Below are 12224 nucleotides of genomic sequence, written 5' to 3' on the forward strand. Positions count from 1 at the left end.
TTTCAGCATTCACAGACCATTATGGTTATAGCAAAATGCTGTGTGCAGGTAGATGTACACATTTCAGAACAAAAGAGAAAAGAGCAAGAGACTGCCGGTACTAATTCAAGTGAATCATTGCTGATGAGGCAGTAGAAATTGGCTTGCAGAATTAGCACTGAATTCTCAAGCCTGACTGCAGGGCTCTGGTCTGAGACTTGATGTTAACCACCAAAGATGGCCAGGGCAAAACTAGGAGTTAAAAGGAAGAAGTTTCCTTCCAAACTTATGCTGAGATATTTCTGGAGCAGTCAAGCTTTTACAGGTAATGTGAGAATGGATCAACAGATAGATGCTCAGCTAGATAATGAATTTATAGTGGAGTAAGTTTAGTGGAAGAAGGCTGAAGACCTTCTTAGAGATTGTGGAATTTGACACAAAGCTTTCCTTATAGGCAGGAACCAGGAACAAGAAAAGGCATGGAAAACTGCTTACAAGGACCTTAAACATACAGCTCTGCATGTGAAGAAGAAAGGGGTTCTAACATGATTTGAAGTATTATTGAATGATTAGGGGAAAAAACTGATAAATTCAGTTTGAAAAATAAGAACGTGTTTGCAACAATGAAAAAAATAGAAAAGAGATAAAGTTTGTAGGGAGAAATATTTTTTCTCATTATACCAGCCACTGTTAGCTGATCTGGGTCAGTATTGATCCCTCACTCCCTCGCCTTCTTGCAATGTTTTATTTATTTTTGTTATGTCTTGAGTTAACTGTGGACAAGTCCTGTGTGTTTTCTCAGTAGCTGAATAGAATTCTGTGGTTCATCTTTCCAGACCTCAGGTAAGCCTGTAGGGATGAACCTTTTATGCTGAAGCTTTGTCCAGATAGCTGTATTTGCAACTTGGCTGAGGACTACAATTTCTCTTTTGTACTTGAAGAAGGGTTTGTTTGCTCAGAAACTCATCACTGTGTGGGGCAACACAGAAGAGGAAGTGTTTGAGAAAGAGGAAAGAAAAATTCAGAAAAGCTGATTTTGCCATAAAACAAAGCAAGACCAAAGGATTTGCATGAGAGATACAGTTATGGAGAATAAATGGACATTATCACATCCCCATAGATATGATCAATAAGATAACAATCATGTCCCCATTCATTAGCAAAAAAGAAATCCAAACTTTCCTAGGCATTATGGGATTCTGAAGAATGCATATTCCAGGTTACAGTCAGTTTGTGAGTCCTCTCTGTTGAGTGTCCCAAAAGAACTCTTTTGACTGAAGCCCTGAGCAACAACAAGCTGTTGAACAGATCAAACAGCAGATAGTTCATGCAGTAGCCCATGGGCCAGACCAAACAGGACCAGATGTGAGAAATGTTCTCTATGCTGCTGCCAGGGAGCATGACCTTAACTGCAGCCTCTGGCAGAAAGCACCTGAAGAGACCTAAGGTCAGACTCTAGGGTTTTGGAGCTATGGGTATAGGGAATTTTGCTCAAAGACCTGGATACAGTTGGTGGGTAATGTGGAAGAATGAGGTGATCTAGTGTGTAACCTGAGGAGATCAAACCTTGGGGGAAAATAACATGTGATTTGAGTACATATAATACATCAAGATTTGAGTACATATAGTACATCAAGAATCACTTGAACCAATGGAGAATGAGCCTCACAAGAAGCCAGGCAAGTGCAGCAGTGACCCAATCTGAGTCAATAATTTAACACAATATGCCATCTCTCCTGTCCTGAGCAACCACCATACCACATCAAGCCCAAGTCATGGATTAAAGTAACTCAATGAACACTACAGGGGTGGCCCATGGACTAAGGGAATGATATATGTATATATACATATCACATGACAAGAAGGAGGGTGGTGCTTAATGGGGATGTATTGGATAGTTTAAGACCTGAGCACAGCGTAAATTATATGGAATAAGCAGCATGGGCTGGGTGGGTTGGGTGGATTTTGCTCATATCAGCCCAGATGGTGCTAGTTTGGACCTTGTGATGTTTTGAATTTGTGACTAAAGGTGTAGATAACACATCAGTGTTTTGGTTATTGCTGAGCAGTCTTTACACAGCATCAAGACATTCCCACTCTGCCCTCCCAGTGAGTAGGTTGGAGTGTACAAGAAGTTGGGAGGGGACATAACAAAGGCAGCTGACCCAAACTGACCAAAGGGATAGTTCATGCTGTATAAAATAATTCTCAGCAATAAAAACTGAGGGGAGAGGTGTTCTGGGAAGGGAGGCATTGCTCAGAGGCTGGCTGGGCATCCGTCTGCTTGTGGGAGGTGGCTAGTGATTGTGTCAATTGTTTTATTTTGATGTTTTCTTCCACTTACTTTCACTTATACTATCTTGACCTACAGGTTTTCTCACTTTTTCTCTTCCTATTCTCTCCCTGTCACACTGGGGACAGAGCAGGTAGTAGTTGGGTGGTGCTTAGCTGCTGAACTGGATCAACCCACCACACCTTGTCAATGGCCTTGTACATGACATTATCATTCTCTTCCTTGTCATGCACTTATCTTTTGACCATTCACAGGTACAATGGTAATACTACTGTACAAAACTAAGAGGAAGGCTTCAGTGAAGTGATACTTTGTGGGAATTTCAAAAGCATGCAAAATTTTAGTACACTGTTCAGCAGGGCAGGATCCTTGGAAATGTGAAGAAAAAAAATAAAGCAGTATTTCCTTGTCAAAGGTTGATCTATGGGATTAGCAGGATAGCTTTGTAGAATGAGATAAGCAATATTTTAGAGCAGTACATCTAATCTAGCAGGAAAGTATTTGTTGCACCAATATATGACTAATTACTGTAACAGAAAGGCTATATAACACTACAAGAGCTCTAAGATGGATAAGGCACTACCAAAAGTAGGACATCAGTGGCAGAACAATCAGGGTAAAGGAATGTTATAAAAGCAGCTTCTCAAAGATATTTGAGGGATTTATTCGTTTACAAAATTTTATTAATGATTCTCAAGAGGATATTTCCTGATAAGAAAATTGAGAGGCATTATCAACAAAGTTAAATTTTTTATATAAATAGTTGAGAGCTTGAAGTTACTGTGTTCTAAAACATGTAGTTGGCAGAAAAGAAAGCTCCAGAAATGGCCTGAGTAAGCACTGTGGTAGGATTCACTCCTAATTTTACACATCCATATCTAAACTGATTACCATAATCTTTCTTCACTATCTACAGAGAGATGTAAGAACTTTCACCCTGCTTAACTGAGGTGCTTACACTAAGCTGAGGTGAATTACACTCTAAAGATGAGTGTTTTTCTTTGCTGACTACAAAAAGCCCTAGGCAAGTGGGTTGGAGCAAGATGTCTAACTTTTAGATGTCTGTGCTAGGACAGATGTCTTCTATCCTCTGCCTGTTTGGGAGAAAATCTTAAGAAGTTATCTAAAGTCAAAAATGGATGCAAGAGACCTGGAGCACTAAGAAAAGAAACAACTCTCTTTTCCTTGGGTCTTAAATTTTAAGCAAACACGATATAGCATCAATAAACAAAATTACATCAGAATTTTAAACTTCATTATTATTATTGAATAATTAGCTTTCACTCCCTTCTCATCATTGCAAAAAGTAGAAAACATCTCTAATTTTATTTGTGTATTAATTTACCAGTGGCTGGGATCAAAAGGCTTCTTTCTTACCTCAGAAAAATTAAATATCTTTATTATGAATCTAACATTGATTGCCACCTTTTGAAAGATGCCAGTGAGAATAAATGTTTACTAAACAGAAAGCATGAAAATTAAATAACAAGCACTAATTCCCCAAGATATTGCATATTCTCCAAGACTTTTTACCAGAGAGAGAGATTCAAGACTGAAAAATATGTGAGCTTTAACTTCAGACTGAGAATGGAAGCTTCTGCAATAACTTGGATGTTTTATTCTTATGATCTTGGCATGATTTGCTGAAGAGTGGTAGTTAAAAAAACCCTACAAGCCACATTTTCTTTCCAATTTTCCTTGCATTTCTGTTTCTAAACTACAGAACTGCTGGGAAAGTGATGTTTGGAAGAGATCATTGACAAATTTTGGCAAAGCAGCTCACAGAAACTAGATGAAATCTAGTTTCAGCATGTGATGAGATAAGAAGAAACTCATTTCATACCTACATTGAGGCTGTATTTCTGAATAGACAGAACCTGACATGTTGAATACATTTCCAGACTCCTTACAGCATAAAACCAAACAAACTGAAAAGAAACAAAACCCAATGACTTGACTCTGAAAATTTTGAAGGCTGAAGTTCACTATTCATTGTAAGCACGTTATATCATTCTTTTTAGTTTTGAATAGAAACTCACTGTGCCCGAAGGACATTAGTGCTGTGATTTTTCAAGATAACCTGTACTTATAACCTTTTTCTTTCAACCAGTTCAAGTGCTTAAGCAATTACTACATAATCTTCCATCTTTCTGAAGCAGAATTTCCTCTTCAGATGACACTAGATAGCACAGAGCTACTCCAATATACTCATTATTCATCCAAGATACTCTATTTCTGTAAGTCTTCCCACTGGAATCTCTAGCAGTGACACAAAGTAGTATTTCCAAGATGTAAACTACATATAAACTTTCTGTAAAAATGTAACATACAGATTAATAATGGGATTTTTAAACAATAAAGAGCCTGGATACTGGTCTCCTATGCCTGAAGCACATCCTGAAAACTTAAAAGGGCCCAGTTACATGAGACTCATTAAGTTGCTTGAGACTCAGAGTTGCTTTTCCCAAACAACTCCTTGATAATGCTTCTCTTCACCTCTGAACTAACTAAGCAAGTTAGCTTCAGAACTGGAAGCAATTTAGCCTAATCAATGAAATATTGTGCCTACAGTAAATAAGTTCTTCTGAGAGTGTTACCTGGATGGACCATGATATTAATCAGGTGAGTCTAATTCCACATACTGGAATCCATCCTGGAAACCTGCCTGGGGAATCTGCTACTCAGCTTCCACAGCATAAGTTATTTACTTGGCCAGGACCTCTCTGCTGAGATCAGTACAATCCTCTTGATGAAGGCACTGCCATGCTTCCACTTTGTCCAAAGTTTTGCTCCACCCTCGTTCCAGAGGCTTTACTGAATGCCTCAGGCACCTGGACGTGATTGTTCAATGTGCTCCTTTTAAGGACAATAGTCATTCTGCCTTTGGACAACTGATACCTGTGCCTCTAAATTCTGGCAGACTCCCCTTGATAATTAACAGTATGTGATGAAAAATAATAATTAAATAAAAGACTTCAATAATTTTCTATCTTCCTGTGTATCCTGCTCACTGACTGAACCAACAATAATATCATTCCTGAAGAAACACATCCTCCGGGCTGCTGTCATGCAACTCTGGCACAAAACCAGAACACCAACCTTGAATCATTTATAGGCCTAACTCACCATTTAACAACTTTTTGCCTCCCTGAAATATGGCCTTCATGTTTATTCTTGTTGAATGATTGCCATGTAGTTGGTGCTGTGTGAATCCAAGGCTGCTGTGTACACTAAAACTTTTAACCTGTAGTGAATCTGCATAGTCAAGTCTTCCTACCAGAAGAGATTCTCAAAGCCTGGGCGAGTCTGTGTGCACAACAGCATGGCTATACAGGCAGATCCGTTTGCTATGCACCATGGTCAAATGCTCTCCTAGAGTTTTCAAGCATAGACTTTTCAGATTTCTTCCCACTGGAATGTGTACGTTCCTCATATAACAAGGTGATAGAGACTGTGATAGAGTAAGCATAGATTTGTAAGCCTCTTCATTTCATGAAGTGCTAATAATATTCCTCAACCTTACAAAACACAAGCATGGCAGTGAATTTCAAAATATATTTCTGAAAATAGTGCACAATTTTCAGCAAACAATCTGAACTACAAAAAAGCAGATGCCACCTGATTAAACACCATACAATGCTTTGAATTTTTATCATATTGGAGAAGGAATTTTGCTTTAAAATTATTTGTACCATATGATTCCCAGATAAGAATTTTGGACAGGGCTTTGAGCAACCTGATCTAGTGAAAGATGTCCCTGCACTCACCAGGGGGATGGACTAGACAATCTTTAAAGGTCCTTTCCAACCCAAACCATACTATGTTTAGTCTCATGCAGAATGAAAAAGCAGCAGGAAAAAAAGTCTGCCTAGAATGGCAACATAAAATGTGCCTTTGTTTGCAGGGGACTTTCCTTCATAACAGCAAAATCTATTTTACATGGTCTTCTATCAATCAAATTTTGAGTCAACAGTACCGTAATGATGTCTGTTGAGAAGCAACATAAGACGGTAAAATACTTAAATCATTTAATCAGTTGTTTGTTAGCTTAAGAGCTTTTTGTTGTTTAATTATCTGAAATGAAGACAGCTAATTGGAAGTAGTATAATTATACTTTTTACAACTGATGTTGTCTGTGTGTTGATGACACGTTAATATCATCAGCCATGCTGGCTTTTGTCTAAGATGCTTGATAGGTTGTGTTATTCTTGAGGAAAGATGTTAATCAGCCAAAACCATTAACTATTATCTTTGATTTATACTCAGAACAAAATTAAACTTTCCGCTTCCTTGGAAGCCACAGAGAATAAATCATTGTAAAGAAGAGTACTAAATTTATACTGGTGAAACACTAAATTGCATAAAGATAGTTTGTCAAAAGTATGTAGGAAGTTTTAACTGATCAATGTCACTACATAAAATTTCTTGGTGCAATTATTCTAAACAGATCATTCCTAGACTTAATCTTATTTTTTTCATTTCATAGTTACTAATAATTTGAACAGTTTGCTGTTCAACAGTAAAAGATATTTTAATTTCCATTTTATTAATACACTTTTAAACCCCTTAGATTTATTTAATATTCCCCCATAATTTTAACTTTGTGGGAAAATAAGTGTTTGGGTTTTTTGTTTTGTTTTGTTTTTTTTTTTTTTTTTTTCCAGGTGGTATTTTATTGATCAGGTTTCTGTTATACTAATTGTATGCTCTCCACATTCAAGCTGTAGATATATAATTTCATTTTCTCTTTTCAGTACAGATTTTTTGAATTCTTTATTAGATGTTCCCCTGCCTTGTCCCAAAGCTTCACATTAGTACTTTATTCTCCAAAATGGTATCTGTTTTTCATAAATGTCCACATGTAAAAGTGCATGAAAAAATACACCTTATAATGGTTAGTTATGTATAAATGTTGAACTTCATAATACTCTTGAGTTTGGAGATATATTCTCTATCAATATTCTTATGTACTTTTTGTCTTTATAAAGTTTACCAAACTGCTAGATGAGATCATTCAGAGTCTTCTCATTGACAGGCATATATTTTAGCTAAACTTCAGTCCTGTTTTTCCTGTTCCTTCATTTAATTTTCTGTCATCTTTTGTCTCTCTTTAAGTGACCAGGTTATCATCAACAATAAAACTGTGGCAGTCATTTATGTTTATAAGGTCGTGAGAATATTTCATAGTCAGATCAAAGCCAGGTTATCTTAATCAAGACTTCCTAATCTTTCACTAATTTTGGACAATAAACACACAGATATATTTACTCAGGGATTCTTTGTAATCTAGACTCCCGCAGGAAAAAAAAAAAACTTCTATGACATCTATCAGCAAAACAAACCACACAAGTACTCCCATCTCTTCACACTGCAGCAAACAAACTCAACTTGCAATAAAATTGGCTTGTGAAGTCCTGGAGCTAGCTGAACACATTCCTCTTTTTGCTCATTCAGAGGGAACTCTGTCAACACCTAGTAAACACAGTACAGGCTTGGCTTGGCAGTGTTTCCTTTGCTGCCAGGAGGCTGAGCACCTTGCTGGTTGGAAGTAACCGTGGGCTCGTAGCATGACCCAAGCTAAGCAGTCCCAGTAAAATGGGTCAGGATCATGGAGCAAGCTGCTGCTTGAACAAGAGAGTAAGGTACTAGCACACATGTCATATCACCAGCTGCATTCAGCATGGTTGAGGAATTTTCCTCTTAATGAAGTTTAGATTTCAGGCCGAAACTACAGCGATGAGAGGAGGCTGCAGCCACACAACTTTCACAGGGGTGAGGTAGAAGTGGGTGGAGACAGACTCTGCTCCTATCTTCATGCCCATGTCCACATGATTTTACTACTGACTGAAATGAATCATAGAAAATTATGTGAGCTATGTGATTAATAACATGTCTTAATAGTCCAAAATGCAGATGCAGTGCTGGGATGTCTGCATCTACACCTGCATTTTCCCAGTGTTTACACTGTCCATGTCAAGAGTGCTGTGGCTGCTGCTGCTGTCAAGTTAAAGAAAGGCAGCTCAACTTTGAAGGCTAAATTCTGCATGGTAAGAATATACTGTCATAAATTATTTTTTTTCAGCATTATCACAGGGATTCTCTGGAGGACTAATGGAGTGTCAGTAAAAAAAATCACCTGAGAAGTTATTTTTTAAAAGGTTAATGCTTCTAAGATGAAAACTGACCAAATGCAAATTCTCTTATACCCATGGAATTAATCTGCATGAATTAACAAGTGTCTATCTTAATTTAGATAAACAAAGTGTTTGCAAGTTATTATGTTACAGCAAGTTTCACTGAAATTGGGAGCACTCCCCTTAGTGTATCACAAGATAGGCAACATAAGACTTCACGTGCCATGCTGAAAATGTGTTTTTTTCTTTTGAGAAAACTGTTTCTTTCGGGATACAAGTGCAGTCTCATAACAAAAGAACATGTTTGTATCAATGTTATTTAATCAACAGTGTAGGAAAACATGTATTTCAATGAAAACATATGTTTCAAGGATAACATATTTCAATGATTCTAATGTGATATCACACTATAAATCTCCCTCTGAATCCTGTAATGTGTTTATTAAAGTAATACAGAAAAAATATAGAAAATTATTAATCAGTAATTAATATTTTCTTTTAAAATAGACCAAGTTCAGAAATCAGGTCCAGAGTTGCACTGAACCAGATTTTAAGGCTCTTCTAATCTGCCTCATTTGAATTTGAATCAGTATTCAACCATAACAACCTGAAAGATCAGGGAGCACTAATCATGAGTTTTGGCTAGCACCCATCCTCTTCTCCCTTATTCTGAAATAATTATTTATTTCAGGTTCAAAGCAAACTGTAAATTAATATTGTAGGGCCATGACATTTTTGTGGAAATATTCAGAATTCTTTTTAATTGTGCTTGAGAGGACAAATAAAAACTGAAGAAAGATGATATTTCTTTGTTATTAGAAGTAATTCTAAGCCTGTACTTAGGATCTTAAGTTATTTTAAGAGGATTTTTTCCCTGTGTGTGCATTCCAGATCTTCAGCAATTTTTCATTTAAAGCCTATTCATGTCATCCTTTGAAGCCAACAGGAGTTCTTGGTACAGAGCGGGCACCTCATGAATAACAAATCTCTTCAGATATACTGCAGTCTGGGGAAATATTCACGTTCCCTTAGGAGCTGACCATGATGGAAGAAAGACTAGAAGCCATGGGGATTCCCCACAGAAATGGCTAAGTGTAAGAAAAGGAACAGGGCTAGGACTTCTGAAAAGTTCTGTTTTATTGGACACTCTCCATTCAACTCCTGGAAACGTTCTGCAGTAGCCTCTTAGTCCTGATGATGAATTTTCATTGAGCCTCCAGCAGAATTCTGCAGAAATTGTTCCCCTCAACAGAGTGCTGGAGCTGGCCGGTTCCCTGCCAGCTCAGTCATGCGAGGCTGAGCCTCCAGCCCCCACGGTCAATGGGCTTGTACAACTGTGCATCAGTGGGGGGGCAAGGCTTCTCCAACAAGTGTTTTCAACAAAATTTAGGAAATGGATTTACGGCATGTCAGCTATTACCTTTGTGCGGCAGATATGAAGCAGTAATGAATGACTCTGCGCTCTAGATCTTGCCCTGTCAGTAACAGTGATTCATAGAATCTTGTTTGGGTAGCCAGGCTACATTTCCAGCAATAGCTGCCAATGCTAATGCCAGCTGGATAATTTAATTTTAGAAACACCTCATGCCCTAGAAAGATGTGTTCCCCCTCTTAAATTTCTAACCCACAAGATTTTCTTGCTTTTAATCTACTTTAAACCTGATTCAAAACAAAGATAAGTTTTTATATCAACAGCTCCTGTGAAATGCCTTCGCCAGCTCTACTGACCTATTCTAACAAGCTGCTTAGGTGAGGTAAGTCAAATCACCAGATCTACTGGGTATAAATCAGGAAGAAAGTGACACAAAACATACTTTACAGGTCAGAAAACAAATGTCTTTTATGTATTGCAAATCAACAGTATTTCTTTACTTTTATATGAAAGGTTTCATTATCCATATATTTTCTTTAGAATAAGAAATATGAAGGAGAAGGAAGAGAGATACAGCTCCAAAAATATGTAAAGTATGGAAGTCTGGAATTCCTTACTGAAATGAGTTATGGAGAGATGTTAATCACTGTACCCTCTAACTTGGCTTCAGGTCATTACCTTTACTCTTAATCTTTGTAAAGATTAACAATCAGCCAATTTACATGTATAGCTCTGTAAAAGATTTACAGATTCAGATTGTAGGAATGATCTCCAGATATCCCTGCAAGCTTCCTGTCTTTCTTGTTCTTCCAAATTAAATCCTAGATTACGTTCTCTTTCCATCCTTTTCTTTCCCCCCCAAAAAAAATAATTTGTCCAGCCATAGTGGAACAATAATTTTTAAAAATACCAAAATTTTGTATTTTGTTCTGACTGTTTCAGATCAGTGTAAATTTTTCTAAAACATATCCTGAGTGATTATAACTTTACTCATGAAGAAGGCAGAAGAAAATAGTTCAGGGAAAAAGATTGTATATTTGTGTGTTGCTGGGTAGCAAGACACAGCAGCCATGGGCTCTCAAGGGCTGTATTCTTACAAAGCAAACCAAACTGCAGTAGCTTAAATTAACTTCTTGAGCAACTGTTAGATACACTTTTAACAAATTGTCAGAATTCTAATGAAATGAACCTTTTCTTTCCTTTCCCGGTATGTGACATAATAACTTTATTGGGGAAAAAAACCGCCTATACAGTCATGGGTCAACTTCCCTTATTTTATGAAAAATGTTGTTTCCTACCTGACTCAACGGTTTAAAATATCACTATAACACACCTACTTGTTCAATATAAAGAAAATACTTCTTGAAAACACGAATTACATTCCCAGCTCTGGTACTCCAGGCCAGGCTGCCACTACCAACTACTCAAGCTCCCTATATTTAACCCCTTGATGAGGGCAACACCCCTCCCTTTTTCCTGTCTTCTGTATTGACATTGGCACAGCTCAACACTGGCTCATCCCATACTTCAGCTTTTCCTGCGGAACACCTCCACTGGGCTTGCTGCTTTTCCCTGAGAAAGTGCAACTGCTGTTTCATTGCGATCATTGCCCGAGCAGCCAAATTCCTCCTGCTTGCCCACAGTTGCCAATGGGGAGCAGAGGCTAACTCTTCAGTTCTGTTCCAGAGAAGGGATGGTAGCCTGTCCCATGGTTTTAGAAACAAGATCTGACTCTTCTGACCACTGAGGCCAAGACAGTTTGCAATAGAGATTTCTGCTGTGTGTGTTAACAGCACTCACCAAATGGGGTCCCATTTCATTTATGGTCCTTGTGCTCAAGCTACATATAGGCAGTAATCACTGCTGACTCACTATAGCCAAGTATGCCAAGAGTGGTCGTGACAACTCTCCCTTACAGGATATACATGTTGTGTGTTCATACAGACACACATCCCTTTCCCCAGGTATTCTGAAAAACGACAATGGGGGGTTAATGAGAGCTTCTGTCAGATTCTGGAAACTCTCTCCTGGCTAATCAAATGGTCTGCAAATTCCTCTGTCACAAGGTTCAATGTCTCCACATTCCTTTGCAGTGTCAGGGTGATTTGAGAACAGGAAACCTGCTGCTGCTGGTTGCAGAGCAACCAAGGAGAGAAATTCTCTGTATTATAACAATTTGGTCTTCAGCCAGGCTCAAGTTCATGTTGAAGGGGCTGTGAAATAGCTGACCACAGCTGGGTGATGAGACTGAAAGCTGTCCGTAGCTATGAAATTTCCTCTGTAGACCACTTCCTTTACAGGGCTCCTCTAAGACAATTGAGTGGCTTGAAAGCTTTAAAAAAAAAAAAAACCTCAAACTAAAACAAAAAACCCAAACCAAATAGGTTTTATTATGACACAAAGTGTCAGCTACCATTTTAAATAGGAAAATAATCAGCCAATTAAG

Source organism: Tyto alba, unplaced genomic scaffold (genome assembly GCF_018691265.1).
Source record: "Tyto alba isolate M040663 unplaced genomic scaffold, T.alba_DEE_v4.0 Super-Scaffold_2, whole genome shotgun sequence".
In the NCBI taxonomy this organism is placed as follows: Eukaryota; Metazoa; Chordata; class Aves; order Strigiformes; family Tytonidae; genus Tyto; species Tyto alba.